Source organism: Suricata suricatta, chromosome 9 (assembly GCF_006229205.1).
Source record: "Suricata suricatta isolate VVHF042 chromosome 9, meerkat_22Aug2017_6uvM2_HiC, whole genome shotgun sequence".
NCBI classification, from domain to species: Eukaryota; Metazoa; Chordata; class Mammalia; order Carnivora; family Herpestidae; genus Suricata; species Suricata suricatta.
In genome coordinates, this window is record NC_043708.1 from 67,613,394 (window position 1) to 67,628,916 (window position 15,523).

Genomic DNA, 15,523 nt, shown 5'->3' on the forward strand with positions numbered 1-15,523 from the left:
GCTGAAGTCTGTGTCCTGTGAGGAGTGATTTTGTGGGGAAATAGACTTCACTGATGTAGTCTAGGCATGGCGCTATAAAACAAACCAGCAGACCAGCAAACAACAAAAAAACCTCAGAAGAAGGGCATTCATAAGTGCTATAATATAATATCTGAAATGTCCAATTTTAGAAAAATAAAAAGTTAAATAGAAATGTGTGACCTATATAGAGGAAAAAAAGGCAGACAACAGAACAATAAAAAGTACCTCAGAGGCCAAGATGTTGGGTTTGGTCGACAAATACATTAAATAAACATGATCACAGATCTAAAGGAAACCATGTTTCAGAAAATTAGAGGAAGTATAATGACAACATCTCATCAAATAAGGTATAAAAATAACCAAGTAGAATTTAGGAAACAAAAGAGATGAACATAGGGGAAGGGAAGAAAAATAAGATAAAATAAATATGATAAAATAAGATAAAAATAGAGAGGGAGGCAAACCATAAGACACTCTTAAATACAGAGAACAAACTGAGGGTTGCTGGTGGATGGAGAGGTGGGTAAAGTGGGTGATGGGCATGAAGGAGGGCACTTGAGATGGGCACTGGATGTTATATGTAGGTGATATATATATATACACACACATATATATAGTTACACTGTATGTTAACTAAGTTGAATTTAAATGAAAAAAAGATGCTTTCTTCACAAAAAAACTAAATGAAAATTCAAAAATTGAAAAATACAATAATAAAAATTAAAAATTCACTGAAGAGACTTGAGAGTAGATTTGAGTTGACAAAAAAAAACAATCAGCAAACTTGAAGACAGATGAATAGATATAATGCAATCTGGAGAACAGAGAAAAAAGAATGCGGAAAAGTGAACAGAGCATAGAAAACTGGGGCATACTATTAAGTATACCAACATATCATAATGGGAGCAGCAGAAGGAAAACTAGGGAGAGAGGGGCAGAAAAAATATTTTAAAAATAATGGCTGCAAACAAGCAGAATTAGTGACCCAGGACTCCCATTACATTTATGTTAGTTAGCCAGTTGGTGTCCCACATTTCTCTGAGGCTCTGTTCAATACTTTCCTACATTGTGGGAAGTTTTAAAATCCTTATGTTGAGGGCACCTGGGTGGCTCATTCACTTAAGCTTCTGACTCTTGATTTCGTCTCTGGTCATGATCTGGTGGCCTATGAATTTGAGCCCTGAGTCCGGCTCTGATAACACAGAGATTGCTTGGGATCGATCGATCTCTCTCTCTCTCTCTCTCTCTCTCTCTCTCTCTCTCTCTCTCTCTCTCTCTCTCTCTCTCTCTCTCTTTCTCTCCCCCCTCCTTCTGCCTCTCTCAAAAATAAATATATAAATGTTTAAAAAATTTCTACGTTATATGTTCTAATCTCCTAAGTTAAAATGTCATTTGCCTTAACTAAGAAGATAGAGATCAGTTTTCTGCCATTGAAAACAGTTTATTTTATCCAGACAGTTTGCTATTTTGTAGTTGTTTACTTTTATGTTTGAAACGAACTCATATATTAAGATTCCACATCATTCATCATACACTACTAGTTTTATTGTTTTTGCTAGTCTAATTTCATTCTAACTTTGGTATTTTCAACTCTACGATTTTTAAGTATATGACCATAATTTTGTATCCATATTTAGTTATATCCTAGTAAATGGAATTTTGGCACACTAAAAAAATAAAATCCTACGAGACTCTTCTGTTTTTGTCATAGTTTCTTTAGCTGTTATGACTTTTTTTTTTTTAACAACTTGGGAATGGTTTTATCTTTTTTATGCTTTAAATTTTATTCCTTTAGTCATGATCATGGGACCATATCTACTTTTGCTCCAAGTACTTTTTGAAATGTGTTTCTAATCTCTAGGGCACATTTATGACTATACTTGGTATTGTCTTTCTTGAGTATAATTCTATTATACTATCCTTTATTGAACATCTACTAAGTGCTAGACACTTTATAAGAACTTATATTTACTGTATTGATTATCTCATTTAATCTGGGTATAAAAACACAAGATGTAATTATCTTTCACATCTTCCTGGTGAGAAAATAGGTTTCACTAATATTTCAAGGCCGCATATCTGGAGATGAAATTGAGATTTAAAACTCAAACTGTATGAATCTAAAGTTGTGCTCTTTTTACTTTATTGTCTCTTAGATGCAAACTCTAAGATATGTTAATGCTTTTCCCCAAAGTTAAGAGTTTCTAGTTTTTATTGTCTTTTATATTGTTGGAAATTTCACAGTGGCTTCCTGTGTTTCCAGCAGCATGTGTTAGAGGAAGAGAAAGCCTCTGTCAGAGCTGCCTTATAAACTCAAGAGCTTATTAATATGAGGATTGTCAAAAGTATCTGTCCTAGGGTATATTAGAAGTTTTCTGTTTTTATTATAAATATATATGTTATTAGTAAGCTAAACAAACAGGAGAGGAAAGGAGCAAATAAATAATAAGATTATATAATATTTATGAGCTCTCACCATATAGAAAATATTCAGCTGAGGAGATTACAGAAATAATCTAACCTAACATTTACAAAATTAAGTAATGCTATATCGTATAATTATTATCAGTATACATCTAAACAGAAAGGGCCTGGAGAATTCAAGAAATTATTGAACACACTTAATGGTGAGTAACTAGTAGTAGGGCTGTTTTCACACCAGGCTATGTCTGACCTTATTTGTATTCTTAATCACTGTGCAACTCTAGAAAGAACCCATTATAAAAATTGACAAGCCATAATTGTGACCAAGATATTAAATTAGTTCTTGTATATTTTATAGTTATTTGTATCAATTATTAAATATGTGCATTTAAAAAATTCTTCTAATCTTGTTTTTGGAAGTGAGCACAATATCATACAGTAATAAGTGGCATTTATTGAAAATTTATTGCATTCCCGGTAAGGCACAGTGTAGGTGAATAGTAGCAACCCAGGATTATTCTCCCTCTGCTGTCACATTCAGTATACACATGCTGTTTGTAGAATTACCAGTCAATCTGGGAATGCTTGAAATTATGTATTTTCAGTTAAAAAAATTTAACTTTTCAGCATTTTAAGATTAGATATTTATGAGTACCCTGAACATTTAACAATTAGATCATCTGAGGATATCTTGAAATGAACAAGATTAGAGTTATCTTTTTTATCTCTAGAAGAATTTGACTATGGTAGATGTGTTATACTATTCCTAAATTACATCTTAATTTCTCCAACAAGTTATTTTCTTTCTCAGATTTGCCTTAATTCTACAAATAGTATACTAAATATGACTGCAGGAAAAGTAGAGACCTCCCAAGAAATTTTATAGCTTGCTATGTGTGTAACATTGTTGCCATCATCATCTTTGCCACAAGTATTTTTGCCACAAACATTTTTTCACGGTGAGAAATTGGTCATAAGGCAATTTTGCCACCAAACACACACACACACACACACACACACACACACACACACACACACACTGCTTGACAGTGGTTTCATCAACTGGTTCACAGTTTTGTTTTGTCAATTGACTGACAATTTGGTTTTATTTCTCCATGACACAGTACTTCCATTTTCGATAAATCTTAGCCCTAATTATGGTCCTCATAGTGGCAGAGAGCTTTGAACCCACATATCCCATGGAACTTTGAATTGTCTCTCATTGACATGGGACAGCATGCCAAGAACAGCATAGAAAGTCTTCTCAGTGCAACACAAAACTCAGTTAAAATATACATCCTAAGAGGGTTGAGTCCTTGAAGTTTGGCGTACGTGGATCTACTCACATGTGAGTTTTTTTTATTAATACAATATAGTATTGTAAGTGTATTTTGTCTCCCTTAGGATTTTCTTAAAATCACTTTATTTTCTTCCAAGGATATAGATAATACATACCAACCTACAAAATACATGTTAATTTTCAACCTAGCTTCTGGTCAACAATGGCTATTAGCAATTAAGTTTTAGGAGAGTCAAAAGTTATATGCAGATTTTTGACTATGGAGAGGGAGGTCAGCACCCCATCTTGCATTGTTCAAAATAAAACCAGTTACTTGCTCAGCATTGCCATAAATCTATATACATTTTAAATTTATTCAAGTATTTTATATTTCACCATAAAGTCATTTTAAGTTTAGTTTTCATGTTTTATCTTACCACTTTTTATTTTATGGAAAAATTGCTTTAGAGCTGATTGACTGTACATGCAGTAAAATGCTTATGGCAATGATGTCTATGGTAAAGATGCTTATGATGAAAGTACCTAGTACCAAAATTCTAAAGAAGTCCTACATAGTAACTTTTTAGCTTTGATGACCTTTTTATGTGATTGAAGCTGTTGGTTTCATGGACCAGAAAGCATCAGTGTGAAATTTAATATAAAGACCATGTCAAGTGAAGGGAGAAAAGGAGAGAATGCACTATAAAGGCTAACAAGAAGGACGATTTGGAGCTACTAATTAAGATTGCTTGTTTCCTGTTCAAACGTGTCTTTTTCTTGTGTAGATTTCCATATCTGTTGTGAGAAAGTGGAGAGGAAAAGAAAAAAACAAAAACAAATATCCCAGCTGACCCTGTTGGCCTCTTGTAAGTGGTTACCTTCCAGCTGACTAATGTGATGGCATGATTGTTAGGGAGTGGAACAGTGAGCAAAGACAGCCTCGTTTAGAGAAGTGGAAAGCAGCTGGTGAGCCACTGTAGGAAAACAATGATCATCTGACACCACAAGCTCTACAATTGTGAGACCAGGAAGCCTCAGGTATTCCTTCTGAGGTAGTAACAAAAGCTTAGCAACAAACCTAGGACTGGGAATAGTCCAGGTTGAAGGGTGAGGGTAATGAGAGAAGTAATGAGCGAGACAGAAAATGACGGAGAGACAAATAGACATAGGCCAGCAACTCAAGTAAGGAATTCCTATCGCCCCCCATGCAGTATTAAGGCTGTACTTCTACTTAGAGGCATGAAAGCACCAAGTGTCAGAGAGTAGAAACTTGGGAGAGGATAGTTACCATCGGTACTTTTATTGCAGAGCTATAGTAAGAAGTGGAATAGAGTAGGGAAAACTCACAATAAACAGGACTAATGTTTGCAGTGACATTTAGAGAGTAAAGGGGAATATTCATCTACTCTCTGACAGGTGCTTATATGCAGTAATGACATTTTTTTCCCATCCAAATGCTACTTAGATTGGTAGTTTTTTTTTAATATACAAGGTAATTTGGGACCAAAAGCTTAAGATGGGTGCCTACACTTTTATACAATGCTAGTTACTTTTGAGGCATGTAATATCTCCTATGGAACCTTTTTTCTTGTTTTTGTGTATGTGTACACCTATCTTTGAACCTCTGCCTCAGTAGAGACCCTGTGATGATGTCATAGGAGTGTGACCTATTTCAGTTGGTCTTTTTTTTCTCTTTTACTCCTTTTAATGTCAGCCAGAGAAGTGCAGGAGGTGACAGGGGAAATATATACCTTTTTTCTCTTGCTTCTCTGATACTCATAATGATTCTAGATGAAATTTAGAAACAAGAGACTAGCCTGCCTCTTCTTCCTTCTGGGTCCTATATTCTGGCTTCCATATCTAATGCCTTTTCTCCTCTTGTGACTTCAAGGGCAGGAGAATGTATCAACATCCTACATGCCACTCATAGAGGAGATGAGTCTGGATGAAGAGAGGGCTCCTTTTGCATCGGAGCCCTGGGTATCAATAGCACGACACAGCAAAGTGGCAGGAGAATGCCCTTCCCGAGACCTCTGTCTTCTCCTTAGCAAGCTGTCGTCCTTTGTGTTCATGTGTGTTCATGGACTTTTACCAAATGAAATAACCAAGGTACCCACAAGTCCACAAGTGCAGAAGGGATACCTTCCCCCTCAGTTAAGGAAGTTGACATTGATTGAATTTAGGGCAAATACCTTTTCCAAGTTGTAGAGACCCCCCTCTTATCTTCTTCCACCAAGCATATTCACAGCATTACAATAAGTTTGTGAAAGTTTGGGCCTTTGAACCTTAGAGGTCAGCTTGTTTGGCTCCTTTCCACACATTTCATATGAGGAAATTAAAGCACAAAAATGTTGATGGATGTTGCCAAAATGACAGCGAGTTTCATAAGGACAGAATCTGAACTCAAGTCCAGGTCTTCCACTTTGTAGCCTACCTCTTAATCCAGTGTGCCACCATTTCACTTCCTATGCTGAAAACAGGAGAGGGTTTTTTTGTTTTTTTGTGTGTTTTTCTAAACCATTTTTTCTCCAGCTTTTAGGTCATTTCAGGCTCTTAACTATTTTTAAAGATTTTTAAAATGAAAGTTGTAGTTCTAAAAAACTTAGAAGTCCACATATTTCTTTTAGTGTGGTGAGTTCTCTTTTTGTTCTTGTTTGTTTCTGATCCCTGTTTTCCCTCATAATGAAGGTGTGTTGTTTTTTTTTAAAATAAAATAAGCACTTGATAGATTCAGATAAAGGAAAGTGCTCTATAATATAAAACAATGATTCAGGGCCTGGTGTTGGAATCTTTTAGCTCTGGTTTGATTTGAGTTTTACCTATTTGCTAATCATGTGACCTTGGGCACAGTCCTTAATCTCTTAAGACCTCAGTTTCCTCATCCTCAAAATCCTGGGAATAAAAATGCTTTATCATAAGACTGCTGTGATGATGACTAATTGAAGTAAGGTATATGTAACGCATTATTTGCATAGTGTTAGGCTCATAGTAAGTACTCAATTAAATGTGGCTGTGTGTGTGTGCGTGCGTGCGCACTCTTTTATGTGTGTTTACACTCATGTGTTTATGATCCAGGAACAACCTTTTGTTCTACTTCTGTGATGCTGGATTAGTCCTGATCATGACAGATAGCAGTTGGTTCTCAAGGCATAGTTATCAATATGTGTAAAAAAAATGAGACACTTTGTAAGCAAACATAATAGCTTAACATATCAGATTGATGATGGTATTTCAGCATTTTGAAAAAAATATTATAGAAAAAATAGGCATTTTGGAGAGTAATAGGTATTACATGAAAAAAAACCCTCATTAGCTAAATGATTAAGAAAGGCTGGTTTACACAAATTAAAAGGTTTTTTTTCTTTCTCTACAAGATTTCTCGGACTTTTTAACTGCTAAAGGACATTGTGATTTCCAAAAATGGGATATTTGGCCAGGAAGCACTTTTTTCTTCAGACATCTAATGGACCTAGACAGTCATTTTAGGTAAAGCTGTTCTATTCTTATTCCAATTATGTGGACACAGTTCCAAACTCTTTTGGAAGGCTCTTGAGGGAATCACCTTGCTGTTCTGTGCAACCTCGAGGCCTAGTTTTTGTAATATTTTTCTTTCTTTCTTTTCTTATTAAAAAAACATATTTTCCACCCTTAAACTTTGTTTCCTTCTTTAGTTTTTATTTTTAATTATGATAAAATATACATAACATAAAATTCACCATCTTAACCATTTTTTTAAGTGTTTCTTTATTTTTGACAGTGAGAGAGAGAGACAGACAGAGTGTGAGCAGGGGAGAGACAGAGAGAGAGGGAGACACAGAATCTGAAGCAGGCTCCAGGCTCTGAGCTGTCAGCACAGAGCCCTATATGGGGCTTGAACTCACGAGCCATGAGATCCTGACCTGAGCCACCCAAACGCCCCACTCTCTTAACCGTTGTTAAGTGCACAGCCCAGTAGTAGTAGTAGTAGCAGCAGCAGGAGGAGGAGGAGGAGGAGGAGGAGGAGGAGGAGGAACATTTACAGTGCTGTGCTACCAATCTCTAGAACTCTTTTTATCTTGCAAACATGAAACTCTCTACCCATTAAACAATTCTTCCCCATTTCCTCCTGCCTCTAGCACCAACCAATCACCATTTCCCTTTCTGTCTCTATAAATTTGGTCACTCAAGCTACCTCACATAAGTGGAGTAATATGATATTTTTACTTTTGTGACTGGCTTATTTCAGTGAGGATTAGTCAGCCTCATTAATACTAGCTCTTATAGCAGACCAACCTGAAACCTTCCCTTCCTGACATAAGACTCATATAGAGACTAGGATGGGTCAGGTGATCCTCCTACATCTTTTGGCCATGTCCTTTAGAGGATATGGACTCTACAATGATTGTGGGAAGAGAAATGAGGAATGGGGCAGGCCAGCATGCTTTGGCTGGCTCTGAAGTGACCTCTGTCACGCCTTCTTATAGTCCATTGGCTTGATTTAGTTCCATATCCATCTGGAGTGGAGGCTGGGGAACATAAGGGGACCCATGGAATTTCCGAGGCACTGACTTTGTGAGACATGCTTAATGAACTTGTGTTTCATTAAACACACTAGTAACTCTTAGGACTTGGTTAAATTAACGTTTACTAAGTGGAGCCCAGAATGCTGGCCAGTAAGCTATAGTTCAGTAACAGACAAGAGAAATTGAAGTAAAAATGTTTATTACTTGCAGGTCCTGGAGGAAGGACAACTCAAGGGACTACATGGGGACATCAAGGCAGAATGCAGAGAAAAGTCAGGTCCTAGAGTCTATGCCTTTATTAGTGTGAGTGGGTAGAGTACGTTGGGGTTTCCCAGCAGTGCTAACCAAAGAATTGTGTTTTGGTAAGATCCCAGGGGGCATTTTCTGAGGGGTGCATAAGGCATAGGGGCACTGGGAAGTAGGAGAGACAGTTCCAGTCATGTTAGGAGCTTACATTTACTTGTGACTCTAAAGCTGCCATCCAGAGCATGAGCTAGCAGGAGAGGCTGTCAGTTTAAAGTCCCTGTAGACTTTTTGGCCAAACAAAATGAATGTCAAGGCAGCAATACCATGGATTAGTATAGCTCAACTCTCAACACTAACTGTATTTGAAAAAAATAATAATAGATATATGTATGTGATTTATGTATCCCACAGAACCGGTGGACACAGGAATTCAGAAACCTTTTGCAATAACTCTGTGGTGTGCCACAGGAGTTTGTGGACAAGATGGGTTTCTAGGGCCCATCATTAATCAAAAGAGCACTGTACTTTCAACTAGCAGAGAATTAGAAGCATGGAATTTAGGACAATTTAATTTCCAGATAAGACCAGCACAAAATTCAATGGATAAGTCTGTTTGTTGTTTTTAAAAGTTCTCCAGGAGGACATTACTAGAGACATTTTCTCCCATAGCCACTCCTGTGATGAACTTAATTTCAGTTATTTTGATGTGGGATTTTGGAATTATTCCTTACTGTGCATTCTTCTGTGCCTCTGTTGTGCAATAAATTAAGCTTGCCACTTTGATTTGAAACTTCTGTGTTGATATAGTTGTTTTGACTAATTGATCATGCCTTAAAGTTATTCTTAATTAAAGGGATATTCATTAATTCTTATATATAAAACTGACTTAAATTCAGTGGAAAAGCCCATGGCATATTAATTATATAATAATATAGGCTTTATACCTTATGTTTGACTGTCCATAATAATTATATGAACACTATACCTGTTCTATACCAAAACACTCCATTAGAAAATGCTAAGATTGGGACTCCTGGGTGGCTCAGTTGGGTAGTGCCAGACTTCAGCTCAGGTCATGATCTCGCAGTTCATGGGTTCGAGTCCCACATTGGGGTCTAAATTGACAACTCAGAGCCTAGAGCTGGCACAGATTCTGTGTCTCCTCTCTCTGCCCTTACCCTATTTGTGCTGTCTCTGTCTCTCTCTCTCAAAAATGAATAAATGTTAAAAAATGTTTTTTGAATGCTAAAGCTACGAAACTGGTTGTTCAGCATTACATATATGGACAAAGAAAAAAAGAAGTTGAGTGACTCCAACTTACAAAACTACTGAGTTCCCTCAAAACATAGTATATATTGAAACACAGTGACAGTGCATAACAGTATTGCTTTATGCTTTATTACAATGGCAAATTTTAGCCCCTAACAGTTTCTGGTGGCTTTGTCTAACACATTTGAGAAAAATAGATATTACTTTCCACCTTGCTGTGAACTCATCTGGGAGGCCTCAACTTCTTTCTCAAAAATAGAGCCAATATCCACTTATTTCAAAAATATATTTTTGGCAATGACCGGAATTTATTTGAAGTTATATTTCTACAATAAGCATGAGGATCATCTTGCATTATCAGGTGTTCTTATGCATCTTGAATATACTTAAGATGATATATAATCTTTAATTAACACTAGATCAGGTCTTTATAACGTTATAATCCAGAGTTATGATTTACAAATTACTTGATTTTTTTGAATTAAATTTGGAGAATGAATATCCATAATGGATGAGGTGTCTGTAGGGCTAGTCACAGAAGATTTGCAGAGAGGTAACGATGTCTAGAAGATTCTCCAACATAAAGAGATATGGGGAATCCAGATTTCCTAGGAGAAATGGGAATAATAAAATAATAAAATCAGAGTTTTGACCAAATATATACGGATGAGTGAAAGATCTGGGTTCTACTGCATAATCTTTGGGGGTTCTAATTACAATATGGAAGCTCTGTAGCTCTCATAGGTTATTTTCAGAGTGCATTTCTCAGCTAAAATGAAGCATTTTATTTCTGGTAGATTCGTTTTTGTCATTCTTTGAGCTAGGCTCGCTCATGTTCATCTATTCAGCTTTATCATTAAAAAAAAAAAAAAAAGCAAAATGACATCTCCCAGTTCATACAAGAGTCAGTGGTAGAAAAAACTATTAAGGTTCTTAGTCCACTGGCTGTCACTCTGGGTCATAGCCTGCAGAAACACCCTGTGATGTAAAGGATATCAAGTTATTTAAAAGTCTTCCTTGGTGTTGCTCCTTTGGAATATGTTGTTTCCCATTGCACTTTTTTTTTTTTTGGCTAGAGAGAAATGTGAATTAATTTCTTGCCAGTTCTGTGCATGATTCCACTCTCATTTATATTAAAAGCATTCTACAAATCCTACAGGTTTGTGTTGGATTGTTTATAGAAATATACTGGGAAGGAAAGGAATGATTGCTAAGCTGGATTTCAGTAATGGCATAATCAGAGACTTTCATAGAGTTCATTTTATTCTTTATGATTTATAGTTGTTTTTTTAACTTCTTGCAAGGTACACGAAGAAGCATAAGCCAGAAAACTATGAACACATACATAAATATTTATTCAAATGTGTTATTTTTTGCCTGATAACAATGGGTTTTTTTTTTCTTAAGTTTGCTCTATTGGAGCATATTTGTCAGAGCAGCTTGCTCAAGTTTCTTTTCTGTTTTGCTTTGCTTTTATTTGTTTTTGCACATTACTAGGGAAGAGGCAAAAGTTTTATTCTCCCAGAAGAAATTGCACTCACTGCAACTTTATCACACCCTAAGTTGAAAAGCGTGGGGATGTGATAATGATGCTGTTACTATTGCTTCCCAAGGAGCACAGGTGAGAGGCAAAGCAAGCAAACCGACAGGTCACACTCCCAGTCTCACCTTCTACATAATCTGATGCATGAAAAGAGCTTTGCACAGATCTAGAATTTCTAATACCATTCTCAAAAGTTTGCGTGTGTAGGGATGTGTTTGTGTACATGCGTGCCCACCTTTTATTCCTTAACAACGTCTCTAGGGATATTAACATTATGCCTAAACAATGGATTGAAAAGTAAAAAAAATTCTAATAGCTGCAAGCACTAAAGAACTGTTTTGACTCCAGTGCACCAATTTTACCAGATTAATCATTGTTTTAATGTTGCCAGTATGAGCCAGAATAAGGAAATCTGTGGGCCTAATGATAAGCCCAAACATAGTGCAGACACTATGCAAGGTATATTAATAACACTTAGCCCAGATATCAGCTGGGTGTTTGTGTGAACAATAGGGGTAAAGTGCTAGGTTCTAGAACCAGAACGCTCTGCTTCACTTATAGCTCTGCCCCTCTCTGGCTGTGAGCCTACACAAGTTACCTAACCTTTCTGGGACTCAATTTCCTCCTCTGTAAAATGTGAGTATCCTACCCTAGTTTGGCTATTGGGATTGTATGTATTAAATGATTCAACTATAAAATGTGTTAAAGAGCTTAGTACAACGTCAGACGCTTAGTACTCAGTAAAATTAGCTAACACCAGTATGCAAAGTCTCACTGAAGATTTTACAATCGACTGACATCTCATCAGAGAATATTAGTTAGGTATCCAATAATTGTGTCTAGAACAGTGAGTCCATTCACATGGAATGTGTTTTAAACAGGATGGAGTACAAAACAACCGCCTTAGTGACTGAAGAAAAGAACTCTATTGGCTCATTAAAACAAAGTAACACAGCATATGACTTAGTGAAGGAAATAAAATTGGTAGATGTTAGAAATGTTTAGCAATCTCTGATTTTTAGTGAAAGGAAAATGTTACCTTATGTAAGAAAGAAGGATAATTTGGCTCAGGCCAGACTCATTGCACGGTACAAGTGGCTTATGAAATCTTTGTGACAGGAATCCCAAATTCTACATCAATCCCTTTAATAGCCAGAATTTTGGGGAATGGAATTTTGTTTCTGTTTTTAAAAATGTTAAATGAGTATCCGTTGCTTAATACTTGCTCTTTGGCTTTAAATGACCTATTTAATGTATGCCGTTTTCATGTAGGCATGATATAAGAGGAGATATTTCAAAACCAAAAGCAGCAGAAACAACAACAGTTCCACAGTTTGTATTCCCAAACATGTGAATATCAGTAGTTAGCTTGCTTTCTTTCTTCCTTTCTTCCTTCCTTCCTTCCTTCCTTCCTTCCTTCCTTCCTTCCTTCCTTCCTTTTCTTTCTTTCTTTCTTTCTTTCTTTCTTTCTTCTTTCTTTCTTTCTTTCTTTCTTTCTTTCTTTCTTTCTTTCTTTCTTTCTTTCCCTTCCTTCACTTATTCGTTCATGAATTTATTCATTTGTTTATTTATAGAATCAAGCAAATAATCCGGTTTAAATCATTCTATATTTTATGATGGTTGAGATTATAATAGGACCTTTCCATGGCCATAGTCAACACCAGAAATGAGCAGAGCAATGTCTATTTTCTAGAATAAAGGCAATAAACATGTTTGAACATGCATGAGCTCAGACCATATAATTACCATGAGGCCTTCTTGAAGATACTATTGAGTGTAGGACTGAGATGCTAGAACTGTGAAGCTCTGATAGCAGGGTTTGCCATTGGAAGACTCAGTATACAGATTTCAGGACAAATATGCAAACCATTGTGTAAATTATGTTTATAGAACATAACACAACTTTCATAAATCTTGACAACGAATAAATTATGTAACTAAAAAATGTTGGGAAGAAAAGGGGAGTGTGTATTAGAAATAAAGAATAAGTTTGGCTGTTTCTTTGTCTTTTATAACAGTAGATCAAAATATACACTTAGAACTGATAAATCTAGTAACAGGAGTATAAAGTCATTTAATAATTAAAAGCTTAATGCTAAGAAAGATTTTTTTAATTTGCTAAAATTGATGGTTAAGGAGAGAGCAATGGGATAGCAGAAAATCATTCTATATACTAAGTCACTATTCATACAGTATTTTGAAAGGAGCTCTATAGGTAAACAATTAAGTGTATAATTGTAATAAACCACTGCATTGATAACTATGTTGGGAAACTATAAATTATGATTTATATAAAGGGCAATTTAGTATAGCAAAGATTTAAAAATACACATATTCTTTGACTTAAAAATCCCATTCAAAAATTTATCCTATAGGGTGCTTCATGGTTTAGTTGGTTAAGCGTTCAACTCTTGCTCTCCCCTTAGGTCTTGATCTCAGGGTTGTGAGTTCAAGCCCCATATTGGGCTTTATACTGGGCATAGCACCTACTTAAAAATAATTATCTTGTAAACTCCAACATGGGTGAGATGAGATATGTACAGTTATTTATTGTAACATCATTTGTAAGTGAAAGATTAATAAAACCAAAATGTTCATCAGTAAGGGAAAAATTAAATCATGTAAAAGCACACAATGAGAGGGAAAAGATAGGAATTTTTATGTGCCAATATGGGATAATATCCAAGATATAGTAAGTCAAAAAAGAAATGAGCAGAAGAGTACATGCTACCATTTGAAAAAAAATGTAAACAGAAATGCTTAAATGTGTATTAAAGATCTCTAGATGCAAACCTAAAAACTAGCAACTTACTTTAGGGGGAGAACTGGGTGCTAGTGTTGGAGGGAGGGAAGTTCAGTTTAGATCCCTTGCTCATTTTTAAATGTTATAGCAGTAGTATTTATTACATTTGATACAAATTAAGTATAAGTTAAGGAAAACCAAGGAGCATTCATCTGTGTCATTTGCAACCTCAGTGAAAATGGCTCATCAGAATGGTTTGAATGGAGTAGGTTGAGGGGAAAGTGTGGGTTAAGAAATAGGAGAAAGGACAATAGACACATGGACATACTTTTAATAAGTTTACTGGTGTTTGAATTTATAGATCAGGGCAATAGAGTTAGGAGATTTTTTAAAAATAGGTAATAAAGATAGACTCTAACAGAACTATAGATAATGGGAAAGACTGGTAGTGCTCCGATACATTTTCATGTTAGTGGGGGATGATCCAGTATCTAGGATACAAATTTCACCCAAAATAATGACTTTGGTTTTAAAACATTAGTTTTGTATTTTTTTTTTCTTTTTGATCGGAATTATACATAAGGACTTGCTCTCTATTAAGGCCACTCCTCCTTGGTGGCAATAAGAACATTTTATCTCTATCTATTTCTGTAATGAAAGGGTGCAAGAATGATCATTGAATAGATGGAACAAAGCCATATGATCATGGGAAAAGGCAATCTTGATGGGGCCAGAAGGCATGTGGTGTATTATCTCCACCCTGTTGGTCCTGCTTCTTTGAGACGCCACCAATATCCATAGTATGTGCTGCTCAGGTGAGATGAAGGGAGGAGCAAGTGACAGGGCATTCTTCAGGTCTAGCCCTAAGAACAAATGGAATATGGTTATTGTATGCAAAAGAGAGGTAGAGAAAAGTTATTAAATGTTTCTATTTCAACATCTACAACTAAGTTGAGATTTATTTTTTTCCATTCCAACATATATTCTACTTTTGTAGTTTATCTGAAACTTTTGAGAAAATTTATTTTGTTTATTGCACCTGCCTGTTACCTCCACCCCGCCCCGCCCCCCATACTGTGGTTCACATGCAACCCAAGCCATGGCCACCTACACTCAAATGTCGTCTCTCTTCCTATCCCTTTTTATTGTATTATCCTATGGCTTTCTGTCTCCATCCTCTGAAAATTATTCCACTTTCTCACTGATGGGCTCTTTGCCTTCTTCTGCTTCAACTTCATTTTTTGGATGTCTCAATGGACAATATAGACAAGTAGGTGGAGTTATTGTATATTGTTTTGGTAGATGAATGAATAGAAGAAATTCTAGCACCTACAATAGAGTCTGTGAATTGAACACAGAGTCAGGAAATATTATTTAAGGTAATGAAGAGAGCTCCCTTTGGCAGCACATGTACTAAATTGGAGCAATACAGAGAAGATGAGCATGGTTCTTGTGCAAGGAAGACACATAAAATAATGAATAATGGTTTAATTCAA

At 35.9% G+C, this 15,523-nt stretch overlaps 1 non-coding gene across 1 annotated transcript; it reads left to right on the forward strand.

Moving 5' to 3' along the window:
• Nucleotides 1-15,418: 15,418 nt before the first annotated feature.
• On the forward strand, nt 15,419-15,522 carry LOC115303121. Its single transcript, XR_003913835.1, has one exon. It is a non-coding gene; the product is annotated as a U6 spliceosomal RNA (small nuclear RNA).
• The last annotated feature ends 1 nt before the right edge of the window (nt 15,523 follows it).